The sequence below is a fragment of the Cherax quadricarinatus genome, chromosome 94 (genome assembly GCF_038502225.1).
Source record: "Cherax quadricarinatus isolate ZL_2023a chromosome 94, ASM3850222v1, whole genome shotgun sequence".
In the NCBI taxonomy this organism is placed as follows: Eukaryota; Metazoa; Arthropoda; class Malacostraca; order Decapoda; family Parastacidae; genus Cherax; species Cherax quadricarinatus.
This window is the reverse complement of record NC_091385.1, coordinates 4,814,468-4,838,018: the sequence shown is the minus strand read 5'-3', so window position 1 is coordinate 4,838,018 and position 23,551 is coordinate 4,814,468. Positions and strand designations below refer to the sequence as shown.

General features: G+C 40.7%; 1 protein-coding gene across 3 annotated transcripts in view; it reads left to right on the top strand.

The window, feature by feature from the left end:
- The first annotated feature begins 552 nt into the window (after positions 1 to 552).
- LOC128700876 (CCAAT/enhancer-binding protein gamma) overlaps positions 553 to 23,551 on the top strand; it is a 42,385-nt gene continuing 19,386 nt past the window's right edge. For 2 of the 3 annotated variants that reach the window (XM_053794342.2, XM_053794340.2), the window contains exon 1: positions 553 to 701. The gene's annotated coding sequence lies outside the window, so the exon portion shown is untranslated. Of the gene's footprint in view, positions 702 to 862; positions 959 to 23,551 lie in introns of all 3 variants that reach the window. The other variant, XM_053794341.2, reaches the window with a different exon arrangement.

Here is a 23,551-nt window from a genome sequence, read left to right as displayed (position 1 = left end):
AGCCCTTCGCCAGCATCAAGACAGTCCTTCGCCAGCACCAAGGTAGCCCTTCGCCAGCATGAAGACAGTCCTTCGCCAGCATCAAGGTAGTCCTTCGTCAGTATCAACGTAGTCCATCGCCAGTATCAAGGTAGCCCATCGCCAGCATCAAGCTACCCCTCTCCCCTAGACGGGTTAAGTGTACTGTTAGTGTTTATTGTAGAAAAAATAACAGTTTTTTCTTTGCATAAAGAGGTCATATATGGTGAGGAGGAAAGAAATGGAGTTGAGTGTTGCGAAATATCCCACCACTGCCAATATTAAGGCCAATATAACAGAAAATATGTATAGTGTGTGGAGACAAAGCCATTTCGTCATCCTGCGCCAGGCCTGCCAACCTCTCCGTGCTGCACACACCAAAACACCTTATCGATTTTTACTCCTAAAAATGCAAATACTGGTTGTATTACTTATTTTAAGACTTTATTATTTTAGTATAGTGTGTTTGTATGTGAGTATAAGGGGTAAATAACTGAGAATAAAGTGTGAGGGTGAATTACGTGGTGGATATATCTGAGAGTGAAGATCCAAGTCATTCCCAACTATGGCTACAAGAGAGTAACACGCACTAGTGATATTTTACGAATTTTCGTATTCCTGACCTGTTTGTTTAATTTTTCTTGTGTGGGAAGCTGACAGTGACGCAGATGAAGTAAGGAAGCGTAAGTACACCAGTTGTCACTGTCATATAGCTGGTAACAAGAGGGAAATTGTGTGTGTAAAGTGAGGGTTGAGTGGAGTAGTGAGCGGCGGTGTTGGACACATGATGCAATACACGTATTCTAGATGTCGTCATAGTCTAGTAATATTTATTCTATCGTAGGTCATGGCAAGCATTGCACGTGTAGACTTTAGCTTGTTGGATATTCTTGTCTGTTTCAAGGCGTCGTCTAGAGAGAAAATATTGGCTCATTGAAAGGTAAGACAGTTTGTTTTACGGAAGTTTGATGTGAGAAGTATACGTGAGTGATTTCAAATCTTCAGCAGCGCTGTATAGCCCTTGTGGTTTAGCGCTTTTTGATTATAATAATAATAATAATAATAATAATAATAATTCATATCTTCAGAGGTTCTGTTAGTAAATACGGTTATTTAGGTACAGGTACATAATTACATATACTGCGGCTAGCAGTAACAGCCTGGTTGATCAGACGCTGATCCACCATGAGGCCTGGTCTCAGACCGAGCCGCGGGGGCGTTGATCCCCCGAAACCCACTCCAGGTAAACTCCAGGTTATGTTACTCAGTAACATATATGTAAATTACCCAGGATAATCCAAAAAAAGTCAGGCAGACTTATTTCCATTCATTTTGGCCGAATTTAAAGATATTTGACAGTTGAGTTGCTACTCAGGTATGCCTCTCAGTGGAGGTTCCCTGATTCCGGTGAGGGGCTCTTGATCCAAGGAATTAGACCTGATGTCAAGATTAGATTTTGTTCTAATTATCATCCCCAGTGGGTTAGCCTCCCAGGATAATCTTGGAAAGTCAGTGCGTCATCATGGGGACTCTTATTTCCATTGGGGTCAGTCTTGTCCCCCCAGGGTGGGACCCTCACCTGTCGACTAACACCCAGGTACGTACTTGCTAGGTGAACCTACTTGCTACCAAGCCCGTGGCCTGGTAGGCAACGCTCTTGCTTCACACATTGTTAATGGTTCGATCCCTGGCAAGGGTGGAAAGATTGGGCGTGTTTCCTTACACTTGTTGTCTCGTTCACCTAGCAAGCAAGTAGGTACTTGGGTGTTAGTCGATTGGTGTGGGTAGCATCCTGGGGGACAACATTGAGGACCACAATGGAAATAAGTTAGACAGTCCTCGATGACGCACTGACTTTCTTGGGTTATCCTGGGTGGCTAACCCTCCAGGGTTAAAAATCCGAACAAAATCATCTCTCTTATCGTGTCCCCTTCCTTGGGTCGAACCTTATTGCCTCCTATACCCGTATGTATTGTATGACAACTACGGGCTTAAAGCTTCCCCATAAATATGTAATGCTTTCATAAAAGATGCCTTAAACCTTGTGTAAGGCTGTTGCTCTAAGGAATTGTAGCCACTCTCCCCTTTTTGCATGAAACTAAATTTCCCCTCATTTCCAAGGTTCTGTATGACCCTTACGAGCTTAGAGATTCCCCCAAAATATAAACTAGACGAAATGTTTGAAGCACTGATATTTAAACATGCAGTTTAATAAACGTTTACTCTTCGGGGAGCAGAATAATCTTTCAGCAATAATCACTGGTACAAAAGCTTCTGACAAGATCAGTCGGAAGGGCAAAGGTTAGATAGGGGTCACTGTTTGTGGTTTAGTTTTCTTGATGCGATCAGAGGGTAGAAGATCAGAGAAATGTGAGAGGAAGGGAGCACGAGAAGGAGTGAAAGAAAGGGCTTGCAAGAACTCATGAGAGTGAGAGCTTCCAGGAGTGGGAGGACTTGGCGTTCTTGAGCTAATGTTAATAAGAATATTTCTACAAATACATGTACAGGGTATACAAGCCTAGCTGAAATAATGGCAGTACTATGTAGATGATTCTTGTTATGAAGAACAGCTAAATTGTCATTATCAGAATAAAAATATCTTTATTTACTACAAGTACATGTACAAGGTATACAGGCCTAGCATTTCGGGCAAATTAGGTTAGTTTTGTCCCAGGATGCGACCCACACAAGTCGACTAACACTCAGGTACCCATTATACTGATGGATGAACATGGACATCCGGTGTAAGGAAACACATCCGATGTTTCCACCCCTTCGCCGGGAGTCGAACCCTGACCCTCACCGTGTGAAGCGAGAGCTTTTGCCACCAGATTTAAGAGAGGAATTTTATTCGATAATAATAGTAAGTGATATGATCTTGTTTACCTAGGATAACCCAAAAAGGTCAGACAGTAGCTTATTTCCATTGTCGTCCTTGTAATATTTTATTATTTAAACCTTAAAAGTTAAAACAGCTAACAACCATGTGAAAATCATTTACAATTAAAGGAGATATATTAAGAATAAGGTAAACTGAGTTATTTACATTAACATTCAAGAGAGGATCAGCTTACAATAATAGGTACACGAATGTTAGCTATACAAGACATTTCTCCTCTCTGCCGTGTTTGCCTACAATTAAGTAAACTGTTAATCAGATACTGGGGAAGAGGACCCAGCGACCTCAGCGGCAATATACCATTACTGGACTTTCTTAGTTATTTTGGGTTATTATTATTCCGGGATTAATACTTAGATGAATCTTCTTGGCCCACTGCTAATGGGTGGATTCTTGAGGGGTGGCACTATACCATAGATAAGACGATATTGAAACGAGGTAGGCTAACTGCTTTTAGCTTGTAAGTCGAATTGTTGAGGCTAAACATTGTTGTCATAATGCATATTTTGTGTGTGTAATGCCGAGTGTTTAGAACAAGCAGATGCCTCTCGGCGAAACAAACTGGATGGTCGTTAGTAGTGCTGCAGGAGAAGCTGGTACTGTGTGGCAACAACAGCCTTGAGCAAGTACCCGATAAGTTATGAGCTGCACTGGCGCCTTCCTGTCCAGCGGAAGCCCTCGAAAGAGGTTATGTTCACAGGGAAGAGCTAAACCGTAGGGCGTTATACAGCGCCAGGGAAATGAGAGGTAATCAGGTTCTACGTGAGGAAAGAGGGGGTAGCTCAAGTTCCTCGTATCATGAACCCTTAACCAGCATTGAGGCACCTTATTTTGAAGCAAACAATAAACAACATTTTAAGCAGCCCTTCCAGGAAGGCGAATTTACTGTGCTGGAAAATGTAGAGAATTTTAATTAATAGCTCGTATAAACTCAGACACCCAAATTACTGGTATTACTTGGAATCCCTAGAGCTGTACTCTCGCTTCAAACGGTGAGGGTCCGGGTTCGATTCCCGGCAAAGGGTGGAAACATTGGGAGTGTTCCCCTCTACCTGTTGTCCATGTTGGCCTATCAGTAAAAATGGATACCTGGGTGTTAGTCGACTGGTGTGGGTCGCATCCTGGGGACAAAATTGATCTAATTTGCCGGAAATGCTCTGCATAACAAAGGGCTTTCTATAGGGTAGTATGTCATTGATGTCACGTAGGCCTGTATATCTTGTACACGTACTTGTAGAAATAAAACTATTGTTATTGTCATAATCTGTGGAGGGAGTGGCATCAAACTTACCGAAATTACTGCTTACGAACACAAGGATACTTCCAGTGAAAGCAGGGAAGCGATGAGTATACTGTGAGAGAGTAAGCGTTAATTAAGGGATCACAATTCAACACAGCTACCCCTTTTCATGCATAAGGGAGATTACCAATAGACCTTTACGTATCTTCAAAAGGGCACTACAGATTCTTCAAAACAGTTCCTGATGATCAGCCGGGTTGTGCTACATGCGTTGGACTGCGGGCGGCGGGCATTGAAGGCTGATTAATTCGGCCAGCAGCCGGAATCGAGCCGCGGGGGCGGTGACCTCCGAAAGTGACTCCAAGTTATTACTTGTCATTCCCCAGGTGCTGTAATGATCCCCTACTGATATATTAATCAGATGCTAGTTCGAATTTGGCAGAAAAATTATACTATACTAGTTTATATTTGTGAGTAGTTATAAACCGATGAATTCTGGTTTGTCATATATAATTTTAACGCCTTTGTTATTTACAACTATGTACATTACGATTAGAAATCAAGTTGTAATTTAGAAGCCAACAAACTGAAATCTGGCCGATGTTTCGTTAGGCCTTGTACGATTATCAAGTCAAGAATGAACCGAAATGTTCATTTTCATTTTGTGATTTATTGCAGCTCTTACCGTGGATAAAATCTGTTTACCACACATTCCCTAGGGGCTGTATCACCCAAGGACCACACTGGGTTCAACGCTTCCCCATGAACATACTCTGTAGCCTACATTTCGCAGTCATGTAAAAAGTTTAGAGATGACAGTTATTATGGTTGAGTTTACCAAGCTAGTCATGTAACTGGATGCATAAAAGTAATATAGTATTCGAGGCATGATAAAAATAGTGGGGTGCCTGAGGAGACTGCTTTGGCACTTGCGAAGCTGGAGGGAGGTATACAATTTTTTTTTCTATTTTGGTTAAAACATTAACTCAAATTTCCCTTTCGTGTTTCCGGAAATTAACATCAGTATTATACACATGCCAGCAAAATTCTCCTCGAATGACAAAACTCAGAAATTTTCCTGGTTTTTTACCACCTTGCCATACGTACGCCAGTTTTTGTGTTGTACTCGTCTTCCCCTTCCGTGGATCGAAACTGATTGCTTCCCATTTTCTAGGCGGTATGACTCCTACGGGTTTAGCACACGTCTGCGTGTGCTAAACCCGTATGAGGGATTTTGAAAAATTGTACGATTTTTTGAGAAATTGACGTTGGTCACCACGTTACGAAATTGACGTATTACAAAGATAGCTTATCTCGTAAATACGCGTTTGTTTGGTTTGTGGCTACCGGGTGCTGGAATTAGCGTGGTGTGTTAGGAATGGTGAGGGAGAACTTGTGATCATTAGACTTGCTGTACTCCACACAACTGTCCACAAACTCGTGTGTGTTTGTGTATATATGATTTTATACACATGTAAAATGCTCATCTCTGTAACAATCATATAGAATAGACTTAGAGTTTATTGTAGATGTGATGCATACACACACACACTGGTATATCGAAGGCTAGAAAACAAAAATATTTCTACGAGGCTAGCCCCTTTATATGTTAGATACATAATGACCATTTATCTATTACTGTATATACAGTTTGTTAAATGTTGTCATCCACATTTTTCTTCCACTCTCTCTCCTGTCTACAGTTATAACATCCAAATTCCCCTCCCCTCCCCCCCCTCCCCTCCCCTCCCCTCCCCTCCCCTCCCCTCCCCTCCCCCCTCTGTCTCTTGTATAATTTATCTTGTCGTCGCTTTGGGATGATGGAAATATTTTCGTAAAAATATCATTTCGCCTGTGCGCGCGATAGGCTTTCCTGGGAGACGGCATTTCCTAAGTGATAGTAACTCCATCAGTGCTGGAACGAAACCTTTGAAACTGCCGTAACTGATACCCTTACTAGAATACTTGAAGATATCTTCATTGCCCTACCGAAGTCTTCCGGCACTGACAGATTTCAGCATCTTGTATGAGCGTCACCCTGCATGGTTGGAAAGTGACAAGAAACAGCTTTTGTCCTCATTGTGTAACAGTCATATAGAATACGGCAGTAACACTGCTGACTTATCCATCTTTTTTTTTAAGTTGGCAGGTAGAGCGGGCAGGTCCCTGTGAACGTTAACTGGTATTTATGGTATAATGATACTTGGTGTAAAGGAAACTATTATAGATGATGTTTCGCGAGGCAAAGCTTTATCTATTTATGATAATGCTTTATCATAACTGTGGTTAGAATTGAACAACCATACCTGTTGGCAATACCTGACATACCAACAACTCCGATATTTGATTAAAGGCGAGTGGAATGCCAACTGTACCAGTGCCAGCTCTTCCAATTAAATAAAGATTGCGGACTGAGAAAGATTTCCCTTTTAAGTGGTGCTTTTGATGCTGGTGAGGAGCTCTTACCTGTGATCTGTGTCGCGAGTTTTCGTAATCTAGCGACCCGGCCTGGGGCCAAGCATCAGTTGTCTTTAACTAGGCTGTTGCTGTTGGTGATCGGTATGCCCACATATCCATCACGGTCTGGTTAATCTGACTGTTATCTTGAATCAAGGAATTGCTGATATTCTTCCTTTTTATCAAGCCTAATTACCTCCTATTCCCTACAGGGTTATCAATTCTCTACAAATATAAATAATAATATGAGAGAGTTACTCTGTAACCCATCGTAAGGAGGTGCCTTGATCCAGGGAATTGAATATACTTTACACTTCCTTATTTTTCTCGATGTCGGTGAGGGGAGGCTCTTCATCGGAAGAATTAGACCTGTTCTCCCCTTAGTTCGGGCCTGATTGCTTCCCATTCTTCAAGTACTGTATAGACCCTATTATTGGTTTACTGCTGCCCAGTGATAATCGAGTTACTTATTATTTTAGTTGCTAAAGTTACCCAGCACTTTATTTGCACCGGGGACCTGGAGGCTATGAAGGTTTACGTTACGAAATCGGATCTTCTGACGTGGTAATCAGCCAGTTTTCTGGGAATTTAAGGCGTGATCAATAATTACACAACTAAAGCTCTTTGTTAGTTTATAATTTATTAACGTTAGTGTATAATCTATTAATGTTGTAAACTCAAGGGGTGTTTCAAAGTATTAGCATCTGCCTCATATTGAGTATCGGTAGTGGCAGAGTTTGGTATCGTTCCATCCCTAGTAGTTTATGATAATGATACTGACTTTCCCACATGATTATCATAATCCTCGGAAAGAGGATAGTCTCCACTGCGTCTTGCGCGGAGTAACCCGCGCGAGTTTACCGTTTCATGAAATACAAAAATAATCTGTTACTGGGTTGAATGAGTTAATTTTTAACAATTTATTTTAATGTGGATGTGAAGGTATTGGATACTATGAACATGTAAAAGAGGATATTTTTTGACCAAGGTAATTTGGGGTGTCTTATGAAGTGCTCATGATCCAAGGAATTAGAGCTATTCCCATTCCTTGGATCAACCCTAATAATTTCCACTTTCCCAGGCGTCGTGTGACCCCTACAGAATTATCGCATCTCAGTATGGTATACGTATATATAATTTTTTTCGTCTTGCCGAAATGTATATGTTGCCCTGATATTTTTTTTCCAGATCATATTCTAAATTTAGGCACCCCTCAGACAAGATTTCTTTATCCAAGGAATTGGCCTTGTCTTTCCCTTGCTTGGATCAAACCTGTTTGCCTCCCATTTCTCCCAGACTATTTAACACATAAATATTTACCACCTCCCCAAAAATACTAATCCATGAGTGGAAAAAATGATTGTGGCAGCCAGTGTTTCGGGTGTTAAGAGATCACATCAGATCTAGGTCATTGTTCTTTCTTGAGGATGGTTAAGGGTTGTCTAGCCTATATACACAGGCACCCGTCTGATCAGGATTCATCTTCACTTATCTCAGCTTCAACGCTCACACTCCTGGGAGTAAGGTTGTAAAATCGACAAGCTGATAAAAAAGCCAATGCGGCACATTTTAAACCTTTATTCTGCTACAGTATTTTTTTTTTCTTTTTATCGGGGTCTGTTCTGTATCGTTCGTTCACCCAGCCATATTCGCTCATGTACGTATTCTTGTATATGGCCGAAATCGTCGAGAAGTGATCGTAAACTATTACCCAAACCTTTATTTATTTAGTAATTTAGCATACATACAGAGGTACAAAAAAATACAGGTAAGAGCAGCATGCCAAAGCCACTTATATGCATAGCATTACGGGCTGGCTTAAAATTAACTTAAGATTAACTAAGCAATGATGAAATCAGTGATAAAACATTATTGTAAACAGATAACTATAAAGCACAAATGAGTATTACAAAGACAGGTCATATGGTTGCATGCATTGCTGTACATTCAGTCGAATGGAGTATTCTGTTAGGTAGTGTATTTAAAAAAATAACGAAGTTAGATTGGGTCCTAGGTTTAACATTTGTGTGATATAATTGTGAGTAACATATAGGATATACAATTTATAAGGTTCAGTTATTCAGTATTTATTTGGTTTTGAGTGAGTAAGTGATCTTTGAGAAGAGACTTGAATTTATAAACAGGTAGTGTTTCTTTTATATTTACAGGTAATGAATTCCAGATTTTAGGGCCTTTTATGTGCATTGAGTTTTTGCATAGCGTGAGATGGACACGAGGAACATCAAAGAGTGATCTGTGCCTTGTGTTATGGTCATGTGTTCTGTTGAGGTTGGCAAGGAGATGTTTGAGGGGAGGGTTAATATCAGAGTTAAGTGTTCTATGTATGTAATAGGTGCAGTAATAAGTATGGATGTTTTGTATGGTGAGTAGGTTGAGTGTTTTGAATATTGGTGGAGTGTGCTGCCTGTAGTGAGAATTTGTTATCATTCTAACTGCAGCCTTTTGTTGGGTAATTAGTGGTCTGAGATGGTTAATTGTTGTTGAGCCCCATGCACAAATTCCATAGGTGAGATAGGGGTAAATAAGAGAGTGATAAAGGGCCAGGAGGGCTGACTGTGGAACGTAGTACCGTATCTTCGATAGTATGCCTACAGTCTTGGAAATTTTCTTAGAAATTTGTTGTATATGTGTATGAAATTTGAGTCTATTATCAAGGTGGATTCCTAAGAATTTTCCCTCTGTTAGCTTTGTGATAGGTGATCTGTTTATCGTAATGTTAAGAGGTACATCTGTAGCTCTGTTACCAAACTGAATGAAGTAGGTTTTGTCAATGTTTAGTGTAAGTTTGTTAGTCCTCATCCAGGTAGATATTTTCTGTAATTCGGTGTTTACAGTATTGGCTAGCGTGACTGGGCTCGGGTGAGAGAAGACGTATGTAGTGTCATCTGCAAAAAGTGTGGGTTTGAGTAATTGCGAAGCATTTGGTAGGTCATTTATGTATAGGAGAAAGAGAAGAGGGCCAAGGACACTTCCCTGTGGGACACCAACTGTAATTGGTTGAGCGGAAGAGCTTGCCCCATTTGCGTACACATATTGGCTTCTGTTGCTGAGGTATGACTTGAGGTAGTCGAGGGAGTGCCCTCTAATACCATAGTGTGACAATTTTACGTGGAGCAAGTCATGGTCAACTGTATTTTTCAAAAGCTTTACGTAAGTCAATGAAGATCCCCAGTGGGACTTCTTTTTTCTCTGTTGCAGTGTATATATGTTCTAGCATGTGTATAATAGCATCACTAGTATTTTTATTAGGCCTGAATCCAAATTGGCAGGGGTTGAGAATGTTTTGGGAGATGAGGTAGGAGTAGATTCGTTTATGAATTAATTTTTCGAAGATTTTTGAGAGAGGGTGTAAATAATCGCATAAGCGATTATTATTATTATTGTTATTCTGAAGAGGCAAGCCCCTGTATCATTGCACAAGGTGCAGTGGAGGCTTAATCCTCCATCTAGTAACCAGGAGAGAGACTTCTCTGTTTAATGAACACAGTATTAATGATAAGCAGCAGCGTAGAACTTTAGACAACTACCAGTAGAGAAGGTATCATACAAATTATCTTTGCTTTACTTATCTGCCTGTCTTTCGACCATGCCTTGCGTTGTATTTGTTTACTACATTATTTTTTTGTTTCTTTTGTCTGTGGTATTTTGTAAAGTGTTAATTGAGATTTTATTGCACAGTGCTGATACCTTCCACTAAATGTGTGATATTCTATCCTTGCAAAAAGTAACTGAGGTTGCAGATTTCATTTTTTTAAACCTATTTTGTGTGACGTATGAACAAACTCCTGCAACGTTAAAATCAGCACGCTTTTTGCTTGGTGTGAGGACGAAGTGGAGTAGGACAGGAAAATTTTTGCATGATTGGGTAAGCGAACAGTTCTTGTCATCTTGTAAAAGGTCGTGTACATCAGGGTATCCATAAATTTATTGACGAAATCTAATCCTGACCAAAAGACGTACATGCTACATTTTTCTGTATTTTACTTATGAGGAAGCTGTCATTTCGTTGGGGTCATGCAAATAATCAGGTTTGATACAAGGAAACTTGTAACTTGAGCAGTGAATTTATGAAGGAAACATCTTTGGAATAAATTTTGTCATTGTACATGGGTGTAGTTCTGTGTATAAGAGTCAGGGATAATTACTACCAAAAATATGGTTCAAAATATTCTACACTAGTGGTAAACTGAAGGAGCCATAATGATGCTCACGCATTCGACAGGCTTTAAAAACCTAAACACCCACCATGGTTGGTATGTGTTGAGACTGGGTGGTGTAATTGTGTTGGAGAGAGCTAGTTTGACCTTGAGGATGGTGGTGGTGGTGTACCAAGCCGCACTCTTGTGCAGTGTTTTCACCGCTACCAGGGAGGTGCCTTGATACCAGTGAGGGGCTCTTGATACAAAGTGGACCCGTCCTCCCTTGGATCGAACCTGAATGACTACCATTGCCCATGCGCTGTGTGACCCCTTCGGGTTTAGCCCTTCCGTGATTATAATAATTCCCCACTACCATGAAGTTGGTGGCCTTGACGTTACCATGTCAGTAAGCAGGCCACTGACCTCCACGCTGGCGGAACATGGCAGCTTGTTCCTCAGAGTGTTTATCCCAGGGTGCACGAGCACCTTCCCCACCCCCTTTCCTTCACCCGTTATACACCTCTAAACATTGCTTTATTTATTTCCACAGTGTAATTGTCATGTAGCAACCCATTCTCATGCTATTTGGTGGTATTTGTGATGATTTGAAAGTTGGTTCTCGTCAGATACGAAGATGCCCGGCGTTTTTACAGTAAAATTTTAAGTATTTTGTAGGTCTGTGTAATCTAACTTAAAGAAAACATGAGTTGCACGTATGCAGGAAGCGTCGAGAAAGTTAAGTAGAAATCGCATGATTTTTTTGATGAGCATATTTTGCATATAAAATAGGGTAACTGCACACTGTGGCTGTCTTAAAATCTCTTGCTCTCCTTGAAGGGGGTTATCGTGATAAATATAAAGGGCTCTTGACCCAAGAAATTGGAGCTTTGATCCTTCCTTGAATGAAACCTTATAGTTTTCCATCCCTCGGGCGCTGTATGACCCCCGTGGGTTTAATGTTTACCTGTGATTGTAATAATACTTTTCCCCTCTTCATATTCATCCTTGAAACTCGTTCAACTCCAAAATTTTGTGTACATGAAGCAGGTTCCTTACCATGTGTGGGTGTTTCGCTGTTGCTACGTGAGGCTATGGTCGGCCTTGACAAAAGGCCCCGCGCCAACACCTCTCTATACCACATGTTGCTGTGGCATCCAAATGGGGTGCTGCAGACAATAGTAAAGAGAGCACACTTTGCAAAACAAGTTTTTATTGGGACAACTTTTCACTGTGTAGAGCTTTATCAAGTAGTTTATCAAGATGGCTTGATAAAGTTCTACACGGTGAAATGTCTCCATAAAAACTTGTTTTACAGTCCAATTTCTTCATATTCTGTTATTATAGTGCAGCAGTACATGTAAAAAAAGCATTTGTAAACAGTTCAGGACAGTAGGACTGATGGTCACTCGTGGTGAAATGTTTTCTATAATAAATGTCTTGAACTGTAGTTTAGTTTAATATGTTTATTATGCACCCCATACCCATCCTGTGGGCGGTAGTCAAAAGATTACAGAGGTACATATTTGGTCCAGGGACTGGACTCCAAAGTTTTGATAGCTGAGCAAGTTACAGAGGTAATGAATTCACAATTTACAAAGGTAATGAACTCACAATTTACAAAGGTAATGAACTCCAGGTAGGTCTAGTCACAATCATGACAAGTTACAAAGGTATTTACAGATTACAGAGGTACGTAATGGGTCTGTACACGTGTCCTTTTCCCCAACTTGTCGGTATTACCATACAGTACTATTTACAAAGACTTGCAGCACCACAATTTGTACTGAGATATACACTTTTCTTGGTGGTAAATGATAGGACCACCAACCAGGAGGCTTGGTCCGGGACCTGGGGTAGTGGAACCTTCCCCTCCCCCCGAAACTCTCAACAGGTAGTCAGCTTTTGTATAATAAACCTAGGCTAAAAAAAAAAAAAGCGTGGGCCGCCGACCCCTAGGGATGAGGGGGGGGGAGACGCTGAGTTATTCTAAGAGGTCGGCGACGCTTCGCAACAAGGAATAAATATGTATAAGTTCCACAAGATGCAGTTTTCACAGAATTAGACGACATTAAATAGTTCCCATGAAAAAAAAACCCTGATTATGAAGAACATTCCGCAACAATAGAGTCCTCAGCTCAGTGAAGGGTCCGGGATCAATCCCCGACACGGGTGAAAAGTTGGTTATGCTTCCTTACAAGCCATGGTGTATAAATATACCTAGATGGATGAATCTTATTGTAGCCAGCTGGTCCAGTGGCTAACGCGTCGGTCTGGAGTTTTACGACTCGCCCGCCGCGAGTTCGGTCTCTACCCGTACTGCGGCTTGTTTGCGCTCGTGTCATTACGAGTTTGTGAGTCATATTTCCTTACACCTTCCCCTGTTCACCTAGTAGTAAGTAGGTACCTGGGTGTTAGCCGATTTTTGTGGGATGCATCCTGGGGGACAAGATTAACTTAAGTTGCCGGAAATGCTCTACATAATCAAGGGCTTTCTATATAGTTTGCTAATAATGTCAACTAGGTTTAAATTAGTTGTTTTATGTATTTTGTAGAAATAAAAATAGTCCACCAATTTATGTACTTGCTGAACCCTTGGGGGACCACTAGTGCAACTGATTTTATAGCTCTTGCAGTTTCAAGGACAGCGGGTATGTCCCCCTCAGAGGGGATGCCTTGGTGTTGTGAAGGAATCTTAATCCAAGGAATTGGAGCTACTCTCGTGGATTAAACCTATTTGCTCTCAACTTTCCCTTTTCCTGGCGATGTTTAACCCTGACGGGTTTTAAGGGCTTAAGGCTTTTCCCAGTAATTTGTGTAACTGGTAGCTACAGTTGCTCATCACGATGCTATCTGCCCTCACAAGAAATTAAAACAACTCTCTCAATCAGATCAAACCTGATTATCCTGACGGGTTTATCGCTTACCCATTAATAATAATTCGCATCTAGACTATCATGGATACGTTTATTATGTTTTGCTGTTGGTGAATGCTATGTAAATGCATATAGTGTTCACTGGATGCCTGGATGGAGTGTAAAACCAGCAGCCAAGACTGCAACTTATTCTTACACTGTACGTCATTATATGTTTATATAACCTAACCTAGCCTCACATAAAAATAGGGCAAAATTTTTTTAAGTTTACTGTAAAAGTTATGAGATTAACGTAATGCCCCTCATAAGTTATTTAATGTACGAGAGGTTTCTTACTAGGCTAGGTCATGTAACAGATGAGAAACTGCAAATTAGGCTAGAACAATCAAGAGATGCTGCTACCTATCCAGAAACGCGAAAAAATCACCAAAGAGATGTCTAGCGCTGTGTGGTAAGAAATGTCTGTTGAGTCATGCTGTTGGGGCTTGACTATCTTCCCACCCCGTCTGAAAAGTATAGTAAGTTTATTCAGGTATGCACAAATACATAGTTACATAGAATTATCATACATAGCAGCATATGTGTAGAGAACCTAGGATAACCCAAAAAAGTCAGTGACTTATTTCCATGATGTGTCTCATTATATACACTTAGTTTACTTGAACCACTTCTTTACGGATTATTATTCTTGGTGTGCAGGTGACATGCAGGCTTAATGACCCTCGTGTAACTGATAAGCTGAAATCACAATACACGAATGTCTTCCCCGCCACTGAGGATCTCACTTTCAAGGATCACAACAGTGCCACGATCGCACGTGCAAAGAAAATGATAGGATGGATAATGAGAACTTTCAAAACGAGAGATGCCAAGCCCATGATGATCCTTTTCAAATCACTTGTTCTCTCTAGGCTGGAATACTGCTGTACATTAACATCTCCATTCAAAGCAGGTGAAATCGCAGATCTAGAGAGTGTACAGAGATCCTTTACTGCACGTATAAGTTCTGTCAAGCACCTTAACTACTGGGAACGCTTGGAAGCACTTGACTTGTACTCGTTGGAACGCAGGAGGGAGAGATATATCATAATCTACACTTGGAAAATCTTGGAAGGAATGGTCCCAAATCTGCACACAGAAATCACTCCCTACGAAAGTAAAAGACTGGGCAGGCGATGCAAAATGCCGCCAATAAAAAGTAGGGGCGCCATTGGTACACTAAGAGAAAACACCATAAGTGTCCGGGGCCCAAAACTGTTCAACAGCCTCCCATCAAGCATTAGGGGAATTGCCAATAAACCCCTGGCTGCCTTCAAGAGAGAGCTGGACAGATACCTAAAGTCAGTGCCGGATCAGCCGGGCTGTGGCTCGTACGTCGGACTGCGTGCGGCCAGCAGTAACAGCCTAGTTGATCAGGCCCTGATCCATCGGGAGGCCTGGTCATGGACCGGGCCGCGGGGGCGTTGATCCCCGGAATAACCTCCAGGTAACCTCCAGGTAACCCATTTGCCACTCTTGACTGGTGTGTAGGTAGCTTGACGCTGGGAGTGGTTAAGCTTGGGCAAGCATATCGGCTGTCTTTGGGAGTATCCGGTCTGATGAGTCGAGGCTCCCATCCTTGTAGAGGACAAGTCAGATTTCAGTTTGTTTAGGTTAGAGCCTACCGGCTGCACGTGGGTCGTTAATTAAATCCGCAATTCATCCTTAAAATAAAGATTAAGTATAAACTCTGAAGTGTTTACACACAGGTATTTTCAACTATGACGGTCATTATTCCTCCATATCACCTGTATACCACCAATCAAAAAGATTTTGTCATTAAACTAGGCATAAAGGTAAATTATGAGTGTGTGTATATACTGATATACACCTTGGTGTATATACAGAGATACACATGTCTAGCAACTTAAAATAACTGAGCCTTCACCATATATTTTTTAATAAGACCTTATTTTTTCGTAACATTTCCTCCCTTTAAGTTAAGGAGTACCCTGATGCTGGCTAAGGGCTCTTAACCCAAGTAATTAGTTATCCTCCCTTCGGGCCACACCTGATCAATCCCCCATTAATCCTCCTATTCCTCAGATGCTGTATGATCCTAACCGATTTCGCGCTCCCTCCCCATGAATATAATAACCATGATGTTTCCATGTTGTGGCGATTTAGACAGTGTTACCGGTAGACCTAGTGTGAAATCAGTGAAGATAAGAATGTGAAGATTTGTTTTTTGTTGGATAAGTTCTTTTTATCCCATATCCGTCCTGTGGGCGGTAGTCGAAAAAGATTACAGACACACAATGGATCCAGGAACGGCCCCTGAGATGTATGCTGGCAAACATGTTACTTTGGCTGGAGGCCTGAAGGTGACACGTCTGCATAACCTGCCCTCACCTCCCGGGGTACTGGCAGAGGCTCTTCACCCTTTTTTGTGTGTGTACACAGTTCAGTATCGTAGGACATTACTGTAAGGTGATCCGTTTTTAGAAGTGTGTAAAACCTAGCTCCGATAGGCCAGCCGATGTATGATCACTACTAATTATCTGACAGTTGCAAAAGACAAAAACATCACCATTAAAACAGTTTAATGTACAAATTGGGAGCTATCATTCTCCAGCTCATTTCAAAACCTGGACCGCCCTAAGGTATACTGACGTTTCAAAGATGTGACCAACAACACTCAACTAGTTTACTGCTAAGTGAACATGGTCCGCAGATGTAAGACCATGCCTCGCCAAGGAATTCAACCCGTGTACTTTCGGTTGTGATCCCTTCGACGGGAATGCCTCGATGCTCGTGAATTTCCTAATCTAATGAATTAATCCACCTCCCCTTCGGATCAAATCTGAGTGCCCCCGCCCTAACCACTTTTCCCCAAGAGTTGGAGGATAATTGGTTCGAACGCTCTTAATGCAGCAAGTTTTGATATAGTATTGCTATTAAATTTGGATATTTATTTTAGTTTGGGAAAAACTGTATCTTTAAAATGATTTATTTTTTCTACATCTTAGAAATGTTATTTGTGCTGAGTAAAGCAAATCAGTATTACTTGTAACTTGTTACTCGGGCCAGCGGCAACTTCATAATGAAAGCTTGAGGATGTTGCATGGATATTCCAGACTTTGACGCGCAAAGTAGATCAGTCTTATTCGTGTTTTATTTTACACCGTTGAATATTGAGTCTAAGAGTTGTTATTCTATCTCGGCTCGTATGAAGCCCAGCCTTCTTTAAAGACTACAACCACCATTCCTCTAGGACGCGACCCACCCAGGTACCTATTCACGCTAGTGAACAGGGGCAAGAGAAGACTTGCCCAAAGCCTCCATCTATCCCTAGGATTGAATCCATGTTCTTAGGTTATGAGTTGAAGGTACTTCCACTGATTTACGAGCTACCGTATGCCACATAAACCCGCAGATATTATCACCCATTTAACAAGTTTGAACAATTTAACGGTTGAGTCACCCGAGTTAAACAGTAATAATGTAAAAAAAAAAAAACTGAATAAAAACATAGTGTATGCATTATCAGGAGTGAGGGCAAGTTAATAAGATGTAATTACCACAGCCTCGTATGTTGCAAGATGGTTATAATTAAAGAAGCTAGTAGGACACTGCCGTTATTGCTTGGTGTGGGGAAATGGGAAAACCTTCAGTATGTAAGCTGGATTTAAAAGGCATTCTGACGAAAACAGGCAAATCACTTTCCAGAATCATTTACTGGAGAAGTTTCGGTGTTGGATAAATATCTAAACGTCGAAACCTTGTCCCATTAAAACCTTGTTCGGCAAAGTGTTTTTTCAGTAAGTTAGCTGTTGCAACCCTGACGAGCGTGCACGCTTGAGTTTTTCCTTACTAAACTAATATATAAAGTCTCGACCAATTTGTGTACTAATTGTGAACGTTTTCTCGAATAATGGTGTTATTTGTTTTTATTGAAGTAATTTTATGGCAGCGGTGGGTGCAAGGGATTAGCAACTTCAGGCATTATTATATTCACGTGGGAAGCGGTAAACTCGTAAGAGGTCGTACAACGCCTGTGGGGAATGGGAAGTAATCAGGTTCGATACAGACCCAGAGGGCAGCTTCCATTACTGGTTTGCGAGGCAGTACCAGACCTCCAATGTTAATTAAAAGAACAGGATGAAGAACTCTTCATCGGGAAGGTACTTTTGGAGGGAACATCCTCGTAGCTGTCACGGCCATCTTATTTACCTTCACCATGATTACCCCTCAATTGGGGGTGCCTTAATGCTGGCGAATAGTTTTTGATCCCGGGAACTGGCCCTACACTTCCTCGTATCAAACCTGATGACCTCCCATTCCCGAGTTGCTATGTGACCCCTGTGGATGTAGCGTTTTCAACGTGAATATAATAATAATTCAACAAATTAGTGGTTAGTACCAGTTTCTTGCTTGCAGACGAGGTATTCAATGTTTCTTTGGTTACACATTTATATATAGCCCAAGAGCGAGGGAAAAAAAAAAAAAAAAGGTCTAGAGACCACCAGTGGTTATGGACCCGACGCTCCCGTGTGGTGTTGCCGCATGGTAGATCACTGGCTCCACTTTATCCGGTGAGGGGCTGTTCATCTAAGGAGCTGGATTTATCTTACCCCTTAAGTCTAACCTAAATGCCTCCTAGGTGCTACGTGATCTACGGATTTGGTGCTTTCCCTTTATTAAAATAATAAACTCAATTTTTCTTTTTAGCCGAAGATCAACTTTAAAGTATTACTATCTACCTGGAGGTTACCTGGAGGTTATTCCGGGGATCAACGCCCCCGCGGCCCGGTCCATGACCAGGCCTCCCGATGGATCAGGGCCTGATCAACTAGGCTGTTACTGCTGGCCGCACGCAGTCCAACGTACGAGCCACAGCCCGGCTGATCCGGCACTGACTTTAGGTATCTGTCCAGCTCTCTCTTGAAGGCAGCCAGGGGTTTATTGGCAATTCCCCTAATGCTTGATGGGAGGCTGTTGAACAGTTTTGGGCCCTGGACACTTATGGTGTTTTCCCTTAGTGTACCAATGGCGCCCCTACTTTTTATTGGGGGCATTTTGCATCGCCTGCCCAGTCTTTTACTTTCGTAGGGAGTGATTTCTGTGTGCAGATTTGGGACCATTCCTTCCAAGATTTTCCAAGTGTAGATTATGATATATCTCTCCCTCCTGCGTTCCAACGAGTACAAGTCAAGTGCTTCCAAGCGTTCCCAGTAGTTAAGGTGCTTGACAGAACTTATACATGCAGTAAAGGATCTCTGTACACTCTCTAGATCTGCGATTTCACCTGCTTTGAATGGAGATGTTAATGTACAGCAGTATTCCAGCCTAGAGAGAAACAAGTGATTTGAAAAGGATCATCATGGGCTTGGCATCTCTCGTTTTGAAAGTTCTCATTATCCATCCTATCATTTTCTTTGCACGTGCGATCGTGGCACTGTTGTGCCTCTAAGTTACAACTCTGAAATACGACAGTATTGTTTCCATGTATTAAATTAAAGAAATGGGAATTGTTTACAGAAATAATTTCAGCAAACATGAGAAACGAATATGTTCATATACAGTAGCGGGAACTCATTAGGGTAGATGAACTGCTAAGTTTGTTATATCGCATTAATGGTGTATTCGCGTAAATAGTAAGATTGCCTTTACTGTATCTAGGTCGAAGCGCCGCAACAGAATGTAATGACTATTTGCATTTTGCTGCTTCTGCACTTATTTCCTCTTTTTTTCTGAATAAGGAATGAGCTGTATGCACATGGGATTGTATATACGGAATGCACATCGTATGTACACTTATTATTTGTTATATATGACAAATAATAATAGGTAAAATTGGTCAGTTAGCAAGAGCTCAATTAAAATTAAGTCCTTTCTAAAAAATTTCTCTTACACGTTTAAAGATATTTTTTTCATTTATGTTAATGTAAAAATGAATAATTTCGTACCAAAAGAACCTTAGAAAACTTACCTAACCATATTATAACAAGCGCAATTTAATTTAGCCTAACCCAGCTATATATATTTTACATGTTTACAATAATTTAATAATAAACAAACACAATGCAATATATTTTTTTTCGTTAGGTTCAGAATGATTTTTGCGAAATTATTGCATACACAAATTTTTGCTTGCCCTATTAAGCAAGAAGAGCGTTGCTATTTAAGCCAAAATAGCAAGTTTTACCTATTCGGCACAATATATATATATATATATATATATATATATATATATATATATATATATATATATATATATATATATATATATATATATATATATATATATATATTAGTGTGTGTAAAAGCAGGGCAATATCGTATGTGCAGAAGTACAGGTGATGCAAGTCATGGATAGCAAACTCAAGTGTACTAATCTCACTGTTCAGTGCATTTACAGTGGGCGTGTAACACCAGCATTCTTTTCTTACACTTCCTGCCCACCTGTTCACCTAATAGTGAGTAGGTACTTGGGTACCTTGGATTAAATTATATTTTCTCGCATTCCAGGAGCTGTATGTCCTACGGGTTTAGCGCTCCCCGTGAACAATAATTTACAGAAAGGGACCACATATCTGTAGCGCATTAAACAAAATTAGCAAACTCCTGAATGCTGCTACCGCCCGGCTTCGGCTGAGCTACAAATAAATCCCGACTCATATCAAGGGAGGTTCCTTGAGGCCGGTGAGGGGCTTTTGATTCAAGTAATTGAACTTCACCTTTCCTTCCTTGGATCGAGCCGATTGCCTCCCATGCCCCTAGGTGCTGTATTGACTCCTGCGGGTTTAGCGACCCTCACATGAATGTAACATTAGTAGTAACAATTGAGAATTTGCTCCACTGATTTAGACCCAGCCCATTGTAAATTTTATCAGCAGAACTATTGGCACGCCTTGCATCATTGTTCATGTAATGAACATAATGAGTACTTGTACTCATTATACAAGTCTTTTAATACATTGTCACTATTATCTACATAAATAACCCGCACACAGGACGTTTGACGACGTTTCGGTCCGTCTGGACCATTCACAAGTCTCACATCTAACAACAGCAAAGAGAACCTGTGAGTAGATTTGCTGTGGGTGGGTAAGGGTATATACATCGAGGAGTTTATCTTGGAGTGTACATACTGTATGCTGAGTGTTTAATGCCTGTTTTAGGGATTAAGTATCCTTGACTGGTGATGTACAGATGACTTGCAATCTAACAGCCCTTGTGTCATAGACAGCCTTTACTAAACTATCCTGTGGGCTCTAAAAATAACTAATGGAAATAATCCACACGACTTGGCTTTCTTGGGTTATTAACCCTCTGCTGTTCATAACTGGAATAAAATCTTCGCATGTTTTTTTGTTGTAGAGCATATTATTTCAAAAGATACATAAGGTTTAAGTTATTAATGGAGAGCAAGATGTTTAAATATTAGTTACCTTAAGCCTTGGAAAAAGATTGTGTAAAATTTAAAAAATAATGGTGTGATGCTTGTATTTTGACAGCTAAAGAAGTTCAGCAGGTGTGTCCCTAATGCAATCTGGTCGCTTCGAATGTGGGAGAAAATTAGACTGAAACGTAGCTGGGAGAGCCTAGCAACAGGCATTGGGGAGAGATTTGTTTGGTCTCTGGTGTTTCTCAAGCGTAAGAGATTCTGGGATATTGCCAGGGCAGAGATGAACTTAGCGTGGCTTACTATATTACTAGCATATTCTTTGTATAAGTATTATAATACTAATAGTAGGTTTGTTTTCACAATTTTCTCTGTCCACAGCAGGATTCGAACCTGTGCACTGTGCATCAAAATACACAGTACTGTGAATAAAGTACCGGGCACTTTGATAGTGCGCAGGTTCGAATCCTGCTGTGGACTGAGAAAGTGTGTGGGGGGGCAGCAGTAACAGCCTGGTTGATCAGACTCTGATCCACCTTAAACCTTAAGGCCTGGTCATGGGCCAGGTCACGGGGGCGTTAACTCCCGGATACTTCATCACGATAAGTTAGCGATTGTTTAATCACTGATCGGGCCATCTGCCACTTGTCAGATGAGACCTGCTGCTGACAAACAAAACACCAGTAGGTGAAGAAAAACTAGGTAATGTTATTTTAACGAATGAGCTCAAGTGGTTCCATATAAAAAATATTAATACATACGGTTTTGCTTCTGAATGGCTTCAGTTACCCAATAATTGTTTTAGACATGCTAATCAGAACTAAGCTGCAAAATCTAGGTGAGGCCTTACTATTGTTGTATAGATCTGATAAATAACATTTGAGCTGTTGTTATACCCTGTAAATTAAAAAGACTAATTATACTCATTTCTGTTATAATTATACTTTGGTTCGTAAAGCGAAAATCGTAAAGTGAAGCAGGCTTTTTTCACTCAGATGTATATGAAAGCCTGATGTGTTTACACTATCATATATTAAGTCCCCTCAAGGGAGGTTCCTTGATGCTGGTGAGGGGCTCTTGATCTAGGGAATTGGATGTGCTTCAGTTCCCCGAACTGAGTCAGTAAGTTTATGCAGGTATACACAAATACAGTTACATAGATTATCATACATAGCAGCATATGTGTAGAGAACCTGGGATAACCCAAAAAAAGTCAGAGTGATTTATATCCATTGGGGTCCTTTCTGAATACCTTCCATCCCCCTCCCCACAGGCGCTGTATAATCCTACGGGTTTAGCGCTCCCCATTATAATAATAATCGTATATTAGTGAGCAATAGAGCTAGGCCTAAAAAATGCACATACACTACACACATTATTTACTCTAAAATATTTTTATCCTTAGCTTATAGTGAGTGTTAAGTATAATATAAATATTTGAAGGAATTCTGAATAAATAATGGGCGCTTAAGTTGGTTATAATAATTTGGTTAAAATAAGTTTTATTATTCTCTTAAATGATTGTTCATTTATAATTATTTTGTATTGTAATAAGCATGGATAGTTTTCTGTGTATATCGAATAAAATTTGTTATACAAATTAATAATAACAGTTAAAAGGGAAGCGCTGGGGAATGGGAGGTAATCAGGGAAGGTAGTTCCAATTACTTGAATCAAGAGCCCTTCACTATCATCAAGGAACCATCCTCGAAAGAACAAATATTATTGGTGGTGCCAAATCACAAAATTCGCCATGTGACGATACCTAAGAGTTGCGTGCGGGAGGGTTGGTACACCTGTGTTCCCCCTGACCTAAACCGCCATAGCTTGGCATCATAAGCCGCTTGCTTTAATGAATATTTGCATGCATATTAACTCCTGAGTCTAGTTTGGTATATATATGTATATCCAGTGTATTTATATAAATTGGTTTTACTTGATCTAACAACATTCTTGTGCCAGATTTTAGTCAGTTTGGAGAGATGTAGACTACCCATACAACGGAGTACAGCATATTACTGTGTGTATTAAACAAAGTTGTACGCTGTTCTGACATCTGGGAAGCTTCATTCATACATTGTGTTCAAATACAAAGGCCAGTTACAAGGTGCAAACGGTTTAAATTTGAACTCAAGATGTCTTAAAACGAAGTGGGATGAGTGTGCGTGTGTGAAGATTGTGTGGGGTGGGTGTGAACAACGCCACTAATATTGTTGTAATAGATACTGGTTGACATAACTGAAGGCTTTAAAATAGACAAGCTTGTAGTTGCTTAGCGGTGTGCATTTTAGTTCTTATGGAAATACTCGTAGAACACTTGGTTGTCGGCTATGGTAGGTGATTATGACAAGTCTGTTGGATGGTAATACTGTGTACCCGGCAACATAGCTGGTGAGAAAGCCATGTTAACAAGCTCTGCAACATTGGTGAGAAAGCCATGTTAACAAGCTCTGCAACATTGGTGAGAAAGCCATGTTAACAAGCTCTGCAACATTGGTGAGAAAGCCATGTTACCAA